The sequence below is a fragment of the Cyprinus carpio genome, chromosome A25 (assembly GCF_018340385.1).
Source record: "Cyprinus carpio isolate SPL01 chromosome A25, ASM1834038v1, whole genome shotgun sequence".
Classification (NCBI taxonomy): domain Eukaryota; kingdom Metazoa; phylum Chordata; class Actinopteri; order Cypriniformes; family Cyprinidae; genus Cyprinus; species Cyprinus carpio.
In genome coordinates this window covers 11,291,425-11,303,865 of record NC_056596.1, presented here as the reverse complement: position 1 = coordinate 11,303,865, position 12,441 = coordinate 11,291,425, and positions in this window count along the sequence as shown.

Here is a 12,441-nt window from a genome sequence, read left to right as displayed (position 1 = left end):
AGGAGGCGTAGCTAAACGAGCAGCTCCTGTTCCACATTCCTGTGTGGCTGAAAGGAAACTAACATAGTGCCGAACCTTCAAAGCTAACAAACTTCCAGCAGATTCTTTAAAGTCAATGTGTATTCCAATCCATTTTATTAACGTAATCTGATGCATTCAGCTACAACAGAAAAAAAATGTGTATGGAACAATATATATATATTTTTTTTAAATCATTTTATTGTCTCCATCAGTGTAAGTGAATCTAAGATTGAGGAACTAATGAACATATGTGGACAGGGTATGTTTGCTATTGCATACAGTCACTTGCTAAAGATAGAAGCAAAAACCTTGTTAGCCTAAAGGCAGCAAGTGCTGTTGTGCTCTTATCCCTGTAACCAAAGACAGCTATGCCAAAATGATCCATTTGATCAAATGTGTCTGCGTGTGCTCATGCATTTGTACGGAAGAGATAAAATGCATGTGAGTGAGATGAAAGGAAAAGTGTTGGGTTTGATCTTCATATGAGTTTGTGGCCCCTCACAAATGGGGAATGGGTTTTGCTGTCACGGCTGCAGCACTCTATAATCCACACGACTCCAGTCCATCAATTAATGTCTTGTGAAGAAAAAGCTGCATGTTTGTAATAAACAAATCCATCAATAAGACATTTTTAACTTCAAAACATTGTTTTCGTTGCTTTTAAAACTCTCGTTCTGACGGCACCCATTCGCTGCAGAGGATCCATTGGTAAGCAAGTGATGCAATGCTCAATTTCTCCAAATCTGTTTGAAAAAGAAACAAACCTATCTAGACCTTGAATGGCCTGAGGGTGAGTACATTTTCAGCAAATGTTAATTTTTTGGTGAACTATTCCTTTAAATACAGATGCACTTGCACATGGTTGGGCCAATGTTTGATTTTTTCATTATAGAAATACTTTTTTTTTTTTTTTAAATAATGTGATGGATAGTAAAAAAGAGTCATCCTGGAGCAAAACCGGTTGAGAACCACCAAATCCAACCAGCTGGTCACCTTGAATCAGGTGTTTAACAAAAACTCTAAATCAACTAATTTTTCCTCCAATTCCTGTAATAAACCATCAGATGAACGGTGCTAAAACGAACGCATTAGTTAAACGGCAGTAATTCATAACAGGTTATGGCCAAGTCGGACGGGCTCATGTGTTACCGCTCATTAACTGAGCGCGTTCATGACGTCATAATGCACCGTGGTGCTCCTCCGTTAAGACTTTAACGGGTCCGCGCGCACGGGGAGGACATTAACGCCATGCATACCGTTGCTGCATCGGCTCTATAAATAGAAACATGCAGCAGAATGGACTGCTGCTATTTACGGCGCTGCAGAGGACCGGTGCTCAAAGCGGGTACCTGCCTCTTATTTGACGAGCGAGCTCGGGCGAAAATTACGCAGACAGATCGCTTTGCGTCGGAGGAACAAACGGGAGAATTCCTGAGTCACTATCTGCATGCAAATCAAGCACAAGTGCGAAAACACAATAAATAAACCCCCTCTGTCACAATATAACAAATATTACCTATCTGTGAGCGTATTTAAGTAGAACGGCGAGCCGATTGATTAACATATTGCTAGCATTAAAAGCAAGTGACTAACATGTCATTAGCATGATTAGCAAAGTTGCTAGCATGTTGCTAGCATAATTAGCAAGTGACTAGCATGTACTTAACATGATTAGCAAGGTATCTAGCATGTCACTAGCATGTTTGTAGCATGATTAGCAAGTGACTAGCATGTCGCTAGCACGTTAATAGCATGTTCCTAGCATGATTAGCATGTTGCTAACATGTTCCTAGCATGATTAGCATGCCACTAGCATGTTTCTAGGATGATCAGCATGCGGCTAGCATGTTTCTAGCATGATTAGCATGTGACTAAAATGTCGCTTGCATGTTTGTAGCATGATTAGCAAGTTACTAGCATGTCGCTAGCATGTTTCTAGCATGATTAGCGAGTGACTAGCATGTCGCTAGCATGTTTTTAGCATGATTAGTGAGTGACTAGCATGTCGCTAGCATGTTTTAGCATGATTAGCGAGTGACTAGCATGTCACTAGCATGTTTTTAGCATGATTAGCAATTGACTAGCATGTCGCTAGCATTTGTTTCAGCATGATTAGCAAGTGCCTAGCATGTCGCTAGCATGTTTTTTAGCATGATTAGCAATGACTAGCATGTCGCTAGCATGTTTTTGCTAGCATGATTAGCGAGTGACTAGCATGTCGCTAGCATGTTTTTAGCATGATTAGCGACTGACTAGCATGTCGCTAGCATGTTTTTAGCATGATTAGCGAGTGACTAGCATGTCGCTAGCATGTTTTTAGCATGATTAGCGAGTGACTAGCATGTCGCTAGCATGTTTTTAGCATGATTAGCGAGTGACTAGCATGTCGCTAGCATGTTTTTAGCATGATTAGCGAGTGACTAGCATGTCGCTAGCATGTTTCTAGCATGATTAGCGAGTGACTAGCATGTCGCTAGCATGTTTTTTAGCATGATTAGCGAGTGACTAGCATGTCGCTAGCATGTTTTTAGCATGATTAGCGAGTGACTAGCATGTCACTAGCATGTGATTAACGAGTTAGCGAGTGACTAGCATGTCGCTAGCATGTTTTTAGCATGATTAGCGAAGTGACTAGCATGTCGCTAGCATGTTTTTAGCATGATTAGCGAGTGACTAGCATGTAGCTAGCATGTTTTTAGCATGATTAGCGAGTGACTAGCATGTCGCTAGCATGTTTTTAGCATGATTAGCGAGTGACTAGCATGTCGCTAGCATGTTTTAGCATGATTAGCAAGTGACTAGCATGTCGCTAGCATGTTTTTAGTATGATTAGCAAGTGACTAGCATGTCACTAGCATGATGTTTTTAGCATGATTAGCATGAGTGACTAGCATGTCGCTAGCATGTTTTAGCATGATTAGCGAGTGACTAGCATGTCGCTAGCATGTTTTTAGCATGATTAGCGAGTGACTAGCATGTCGCTAGCATGTTTTTAGCATGATTAGCGAGTGACTAGCATGTCGCTAGCATGTTTTTAGCATGATTAGAGTGACTAGCATGTCGCCAGCATGTTTTAGCATGATTAGCGAGTGACTAGCATGTCGCTAGCATGTTTTTAGCATGATTAGCAAGTGACTAGCATGTCGCTAGCATGTTTCTAGCATGATTAGCAAGTGACTAGCATGTGGCTAGCATGTTTTTAGCATGTTAGCGAGTGACTAGCATGTTAGCATGTCTAGCATGATTAGCGAATGTGACTAGCATGTCGCTAGCATGTTTTTAGCATGATTAGCAAGTGACTAGCATGTCGCTAGCATGTTTTTAGCATGATTAGCAAGTGACTAGCATGTCGCTAGCATGTTTTTAGCATGATTAGCGAGTGACTAGCATGTCGCTAGCATGTTTTTAGCATGATTAGCAAGTGACTAGCATGTTTTTAGCATGATAAGCGAGTGACTAGCATGTCGCTAGCATGTTTCTAGCATGATTAGCAAGTGACTAGCATGTTTTTAGCATGATTAGCGAGTGACTAGCATGTCGCTAGCATGTTTCTAGCATGATTAGCAAGTTACTAGCATGTTTTTAGCATGATTAGCGAGTGACTAGCATGTCGCTAGCATGTTTTTATAGCATGATTAGCGAGTGACTAGCATGTCACTAGCAAGTTTTTAGCATGATTAGCAAGTGACTAGCATGTCGCTAGCATGTTTCTAGCATGATTAGCAAGTGACTAGCATGTCACTAGCATGATTAGCGATTGACTAGCATGTCACTAGCATGTTTCTAGCATGATTAGCAAGTGACTAGCATGTCACTAGCATGATTAGCAAGTTACTAGCATGTCGCTAGCATGTTTCTAGCATGATTAGCAAGTGACTAGCATGTTATTAGCATGTTTTAAGCATGATTAGCAAAGTTACTAGCATGTTGTTACCATGATTAACAAGAGACTAGCATGTTGTTAGCATTATTAGCATGTTGCTAGCATGTAGCTAGCATTAAGTAGCAAGTGACTAGCATGTTGTTAGCATTATTAGCATGTTGCTAGCATGTAGCTAGCATGACTAGCATGTTTGTAGCATGTTTCTAGCATGTTTTTAGCATGATTAACAAAGTGACTAGCATTTTGTTAGCATGATTAGCAAAGTGACTAGTATTTTTTTAGCATGATTAGCAAGTGACTAGCATGTTTCTAGCATGACTAGCAAGTGACTAGCATGTTTCTATGTTAATCCAGGTAAAACTAGTTGATTCAGTTAGAAACCAGCTAAGACCAGCGTGACAGTGGCCAAAACTACTTTAAAACCATGTTAAAAGCATGTTAAAAGCATGTTTCTAACCGGATTATCAAGTTACTAACATGTTGTTAACATGTTTCTATGATAATCTAGCTAAAACCAGTTGATTCAGTAAAGAAAAAACCAGCTAAAACCAGCTAAGACCAGCTAAGGCCAGCGTGACAGTGGCCAAAACCACTTTAAACCATGTTAGAAGTATGTTTCTAGTCTGAAAAGCAAGTTACTAGCATGTTGTTAACATTTTTCTATTCTAATCCAGCTAAAACCAGTTGATTCAGTAAAGAAAACCAGCTAAAACCAGCTAAAACCACCTAAGGCCAGCGTGACAGTGGCCAAAACCACTTTAAAAACACCATGTTAAAAGCATGTTTCTAGTCTGATTAGTGAGTAACTAGCATGTTGTTTTCATTTTTCTATACTAAACCAGCTAAAACCAGTTGATTCAGTAAAGAAAACCAGCTAAGAACAGGTAAGGCCAGCGTGACAATGGCCAAAACCACTTTAAACCATGTTAGAAGGTATGTTTCTAGTCTGATAAGCAAGTTACTAGCATGTTGTTAACATTTTTCTATTCTAATCCAGCTAAAACCAGTTGATTCAGTAAATAAAACCAGCTAAAACCAGCTAAGACCACCTAAGGCCAGCATGACAGTGGCCAAAACCACTTTAAAGACCATGTTAAAAGCATGTTTCTAGTCTGATTAGTGAGTAACTAGCATGTTGTTATCATTTTTCTATAATAAACCAGCTAAAACCAGTTGATTCAGTAAAGAAAACCAGCTAAAACCAGGTAAGGCCAGCGTGACAGTGGCCAAAACCACTTTAAAAACCATGTTAAAAGCATGTTTCTAGTCTGATTAGTGAGTAACTAGCATGTTGTTAGCATGTTTATATGCTAATCCAGCCAAAACCAGCTTAAACCAGTGGATTCAGTAAAAACCAGCTAAAACCCAGCTAAGACCAGCGTGACAGTGGCCAAAACCACTTAAAAACCAGCTTGGGAGACTAGCCAAAGCAACTGATCAGCTTAGGCTGGTTTTAGCTGTATTCTCAGTAGAGAGTTTTTAAGGTTTGCTATGGTAGTAGACAACTTAAATGCATTATAAGTCTTATTTTGTAAAAGTTTGCACCCCCTCAATGAAAGTCTATGGGATTTAAGGTGGTTTTGGTAGTCTGGTTTACGAAAACCATAAGCCGGATCAGTTAGAAAAGATATAGCAACCCGAGTCAGACCAGTCTGAAGGTCTGACCCGAGTTTGGTGGTTCTAGCTTGAAAGCTCTAGGAGGAGATAGTGTTTAAAATTTGGCTCAGAAGAATAATAATAATAACTAGATAGTAAAGTTTGTGTTCAAACTTTAAGTTGGCTTGAAAAAGCCTGACCAGAAAGTTTGAAAAATTTAGAAAGTTTGAAAAGTTTAAAAAAAGTTTAAAAGATTTAAAATTTTGAAAAGTTCAGAAGTTTAAAAAAGAAAGTGATTAACATATTGCTAGCATTAAAAGCAAGTGACTAACATGTCATTAGCATGATTAGCAAAGTTGCTAGCATGTTGCTAGCATAATTAGCAAGTGACTAGCATGTACTTAACATGATTAGCAAGGTATCTAGCATGTCACTAGCATGTTTGTAGCATGATTAGCAAGTGACTAGCATGTTTTTAGCATGATTATCGATTGACTAGCATGTCGCTAGCATGTTTCTAGCATGATTAGCAAGTGACTAGCATGTCGCTAGCATGTTTCTAGCATGATTAGCAAGTGACTAGCATGTCACTAGCATGTTTTTAGCATGATTAGTGAGTGACTAGCATGTCAGTAGCATGTTTTTAGCATGATGCAGCGAGTGACTAGCTGTCGCTAGCATGTCGCTAGCATGATAAGCATGTTACTAGCATGTCGCTAGCATGTTTCTAGCATGATTAGCAAGTGACTAGCATGTCGCTAGCATGTTTCTAGCATGATTAACACAGCAGTGACTAGCATGTCACTAGCATGTTTTTAGCTTTTAGCATGATTAGCTAGTGACTAGCATGTCGCTAGCATGTTTCTAGCATGATTAACAAGTGACTAGCATGTCACTAGCATGTCTTTAGCATGATTAGCTAGTGACTAGCATGTCGCTAGCATGTTTCTAGCATGATTAGCAAGTGACTAGCATGTTTTTAACATGATTAGCGATTGACTAGCATGTCGCTAGCATGTTTCTAGCAAGATTAGCAAGTGACTAGCATGTCGCTAGCATGTTTCTAGCATGATTAGCAAGTGACTAGCATGTCACTAGCATGTTTTTAGCATGATTAGCTAGTGACTAGCATGTCGCTAGCATGTTTTTTAGCATGATTAGCAAGTGACTAGCATGTTTTTAGCATGATTTAGAGCATGACTAGCATGTCGCTAGCATGTTTCTAGCATGATTAGCAAGTGACTAGCATGTCGCTAGCATGTTTTCTAGCATGATTAGCAAGTGACTAGCATGTCACTAGCATGAGTATGTTACTAGCATGTTGCTAGCATGTTTAGCATGTTATTAGCAAGTGCATGTCGCTAGCATGTTTCTAGCATGATTAGCGAGTGACTAGCATGTCACTAGCATGTTTTTAGCATGATTAGCGAGTGACTAGCATGTCGCTAGCATGTTTATAGCAAGTGAGCATGTTTAGCAAGTGACTAGCATGTCATGATTAGCAGTGTACTAGCATGTCGCTAGCATGTTTCTATGATTAGCAAGTGACTAGCATGTCACTAGCATGTTTCTAGCATGATTAGCAAGTGACCAGCATGTTTTTAGCATCAAGTGACTAGCATGCTAGCATGTTTCTAGCATGATTAGCAAGTGACTAGCATGTGACTAGCATGATTTAGCATGATTAGCGAGTGACTAGCATGTCGCTAGCATGTTTCTAGCATGATTAGCAAGTGATTGCATGTCGCTAGCATGTGTTTTAGCATGATTAGCAAGTGACTAGCATGTTGTTTAGCATGATTGGTGATTGACTAGCATGTCGCTAGCATGTTTCTAGCATGATTAGCAAGTGACTAGCATGTTTTAGCATGATTAGCAAGTTACTAGCATGTCGCTAGCATGTTTCTAGCATGATTAGCAAGTGACTAGCACATGATTAGCATGTCGCTAGCATGTTTCTAGCATGATTAGCAAGTGACTAGCATGTGACTAGCATGTTTTTAGCATGATTAGCGAGTGACTAGCATGTCGCTAGCATGTTTCTAGCATGATTAGCAAGTGATTAGCATGTCGCTAGCATGTTTTTAGCATGATTAGCAAGTGACTAGCATGTTTTTTATCATGATTAGTGATTGTGACTAGCATGTCGCTAGCATGTTTCTAGCATGATTAGCAAGTGACTAGCATGTCGCTAGCATGTTTCTATGATAATCTAGCTAAAACCAGTTGATTCAGTAAAGAAAACCAGCTAAAACCAGCTAAGACCAGCTAAGACCAGCGTGACAGTGGCCAAAACTACTTTAAAACCATGTTAAAAGCATGTTAAAAGCATGTTTCTAACCTGATTATCAAGTTACTAACATGTTGTTAACATGTTTCTATGATAATCTAGCTAAAACCAGTTGATTCAGTAAAGAAAACCAGCTAAAACCAGCTAAGACCAGCTAAGGCCAGCGTGACAGTGGCCAAAACCACTTTAAACCATGTTAGAAGTATGTTTCTAGTCTGATAAGCAAGTTACTAGCATTTTGTTAACATTTTTCTATTCTAATCCAGCTAAAACCAGTTGATTCAGTAAAGAAAAACCAGCTAAAAACCAGCTAAGACCACCTAAGGCCAGCGTGACAGTGGCCAAAACCACTTTAAAACCATGTTAAAAGCATGTTTCTAGTCTGATTAGTGAGTAACTAGCATGTTGTTTTCATTTTTCTATACTAAACCAGCTAAAACCAGTTGATTCAGTAAAGAAAACCAGCTAAGACCAGGTAAGGCCAGCGTGACAGTGGCCAAAACCACTTTAAAAACCATGTTAGAAGTATGTTTCTAGTCTGATTAGTGAGTAACTTGCATGTTGTTAGCATGTTTCTATGCTAATCCGGCCAAAACCAGCTTAAACCAGTGGATTCAGTAAAAACCAGCTAAAACCCAGCTAAGACCAGCGTGACAGTGGCCAAAACCACTTAAAAACCAGCTTGGGAGACTAGCCAAAGCAACTGATCAGCTTAGGCTGGTTTTAGCTGTATTCTCAGTAGAGAGTTTTTAAGGTTTGCTATGGTAGTAGACAACTTAAATACATTATAAGTCTTATTTTGTAAAAGTTTGCACCCCCTCAATGAAAGTCTATGGGATTTAAGGTGGTTTTGGTAGTCTGGTTTACGAAAACCATAAGCCGGATCAGTTAGAAAAGATATAGCAACCCGAGTCAGACCAGTCTGAAGGTCTGACCCGAGTTTGGTGGTTCTAGCTTGAAAGCTCTAGGAGGAGATAGTGTTTAAAATTTGGCTCAGAAGAATAATAATAATAACTAGATAGTAAAGTTTGTGGTCAAACTTTAAGTTGGCTTGAAAAACCCTGACCAGAAAGTTTGAAAAATTTAGAAAGTTTGAAAAGTTTAAAAAGTTTAAAAAGATTTAACAATTTTGAAAAGTTCAGAAGTTTAAAAAAGAAAGTGATTAACATATTGCTAGCATTAAAAGCAAGTGACTAACATGTCATTAGCATGATTAGCAAAGTTGCTAGCATGTTGCTAGCATAATTAGCAAGTGACTAGCATGTACTTAACATGATTAGCAAGGTATCTAGCATGTCACTAGCATGTTTGTAGCATGATTAGCAAGTGACTAGCATGTTTTTAGCATGATTATCGATTGACTAGCATGTCGCTAGCATGTTTCTAGCATGATTAGCAAGTGACTAGCATGTCGCTAGCATGTTTCTAGCATGATTAGCAAGTGACTAGCATGTCACTAGCATGTTTTTAGCATGATTAGTGAGTGACTAGCATGTCAGTAGCATGTTTTTAGCATGATTAGCGAGTGACTAGCATGTCGCTAGCATGATAAGCATGTTACTAGCATGTCGCTAGCATGTTTCTAGCATGATTAGCAAGTGACTAGCATGTCGCTAGCATGTTTCTAGCATGATTAACAAGTGACTAGCATGTCACTAGCATGTTTTTAGCATGATTAGCAAGAGCATGTGACTAGCATGTCGCTAGCATGTTTATAGCATGATTAACAAGTGACTAGCATGTCACTAGCATGTTTTTAGCATGATTAGCTAGTGACTAGCATGTCGCTAGCATGTTTCTAGCATGATTAGCGAGGGAGTGACTAGCATGTGTTTAGCATGATTAGCGATTGACTAGCATGTCGCTAGCATGTTTCTAGCATGATTATCAAATGACTAGCATGTCACGTCTAGCATGTTTATAGCATGATTAACAAGTGACTAGCATGTCACTAGCATGTTTTTAGCATGATTAGCTAATGACTAGCATGTCGCTAGCATGTTTTAAGCATGATTAGCAAGTGACTAGCATGTTTTTAGCATTTAGCATGATTAGCGATTGACTAGCATGTCGCTAGCATGTTTCTAGCATGATTATCAAGCATGTGACTAGCATGTCGCTAGCATGTTTTAGCAATGATTAGCAAGTGACTAGCATGTCACTAGCATGTTTTTAGCATGTTTAGCATGCATGTTTTTAGCATGATTAGCATGATTAGCAAGCTAGCATGTCGCTAGCATGTTTTAGCATGATTAGCAAGTAACTAGCCTGTTTTTAGCATGATTAGCAAGTTACTAGCATGTCGCTAGCATGTTTCTAGCATGATTAGCAAGTGACTGGCATGTCGCTAGCATGTTTTTAGCATGATTATTAAGTTACTAGCATTTCGTTAGCATGATTCTAGCATGATTAGCGAATGACTAGCATGTCACTAGCAAGTTTTTAGCATGATTAGCGATTGACTAGCATGTCGCTAGCATGTTTTTAGCTAGCATGTTTCTAGCATGATTAGCAAGTGACTAGCATGTCACTAGCATGATTAGCAAGTTACTAGCATGTCGCTAGCATGTTTCTAGCATGATTAGCAAGTGATTAGCATGTCGCTAGCATGTTTTTAGCATGATTAGCACGTGACTAGCATGTCACTAGCATGTTTTTAGCATGATTAGCAAGTGTTGTTTAGCATGATTAGCATGATTGATTGACTAGCATGTCGCTAGCATGTTTCTAGCATGATTAGCAAGTGACTAGCATGTCACTAGCATGATTAGCAAGTTACTAGCATGTCGCTAGCATGTTTTAGCATGATTAGCAAGTGATTAGCATGTCGCTAGCATGTTTCTAGCATGATTAGCAAGTGACTAGCATGTGACTAGCATGTGTTTAGCATCATGATTAGCGAGTGACTAGCATGTCGCTTAGCATGTTTCTAGCATGTAGCAAGTTAGCATGTTTAGCATGCATGATTAGCAAGTGAATAGCATGTCGCTAGCATGTTTTTAGCATGATTAACAAGTGCCAGAACATTTGTTAGCCATGATTAGCAAAAGTGACTAGTATTTTTTAGCAAGTGACTAGCATGTTTTTTGGCCAAAAGCATGATTAGTGATTGACTAGCATGTCGCTAGCATGTTTCTAGCATGATTAGCAAGTGACTAGCATGTCGCTAGCATGTTCTCTATGATAATCTAGCTAAAACCAGTTGATTCAGTAAAGAAAACCAGCTAAAACCAGCTAAGACCAGCTAAGACCAGCGTGACAGTGGCCAAAACAACTTTAAAACCCATGTTAAAAGCATGTTAAAAGCATGTTTCTAACCTGATTATCAAGTTACTAACATGTTGTTAACATGTTTCTATGATAATCTAGCTAAAACCAGTTGATTCAGTAAAGAAAACCAGCTAAAACCAGCTAAGACCAGCTAAGGCCAGCGTGACAGTGGCCAAAACCACTTTAAACCATGTTAGAAGTATGTTTCTAGTCTGATAAGCAAGTTACTAGCATTTTGTTAACATTTTTCTATTCTAATCCAGCTAAAACCAGTTGATTCAGTAAAGAAAACCAGCTAAAACCAGCTAAGACCACCTAAGGCCAGCGTGACAGTGGCCAAAACCACTTTAAAAAACCATGTTAAAAGCATGTTTCTAGTCTGATTAGTGAGTAACTAGCAATGTTGTTTTCATTTTTCTATACTAAACCAGCTAAAACCAGTTGATTCAGTAAAGAAAACCAGCTAAAACCAGGTAAGGCCAGCGTGACAGTGGCCAAAACCACTTTAAACCATGTTAGAAGTATGTTTCTAGTCTGATTAGTGAGTAACTTGCATGTTGTTAGCATGTTTCTATGCTAATCCGGCCAAAACCAGCTTAAACCAGTGGATTCAGTAAAAACCAGCTAAAACCCAGCTAAGACCAGCGTGACAGTGGCCAAAACCACTTAAAAACCAGCTTGGGAGACTAGCCAAAGCAACTGATCAGCTTAGGCTGGTTTTAGCTGTATTCTCAGTAGAGAGTTTTTTTGTTTAAGGTTTGCTATGGTAGTAGACAACTTAAATACATTATAAGTCTTATTTTGTAAAAGTTTGCACCCCCTCAATGAAAGTCTATGGGATTTAAGGTGGTTTTGGTAGTCTGGTTTACGAAAACCATAAGCCGGATCAGTTAGAAAACATAAAGCAATCACAAAAAATCCACTCAAAAGCTAAGAACCAAGTTTGACAATGCACTCTCAAAATATGAGCTTCATAGTTGAGCAACAGGAATCATGATCGCTTCATTTAACATTCTCACAACCACCCAAAACATAGTTTGACAAAATAATAGTTAAAAATAGTAATAGTTAAATAAGATTTATTTATTTACTTAAATACAGTGCTTACAAGGTAGCATTGTATTTTCCTCAAGCATTCTTCTTTATTTGTTTATATGCTTAATGTACAGGCTGTGCAGACATAAAGATTGAAAGTTTTTTTTTATAGACAATTCCTGCCTTAGGTACAAAGATAAGTATTAAAAATGTAATATATATATTTATGTGTTTATAAAAATTATGATTAAATGTTTTAGATTTAAGTTTGAAAATTCGCTGTAATACAAACAGTGTACTTTACTACAGGAAATGTAAATCAAGTGCAACAATAAAAACAATATTC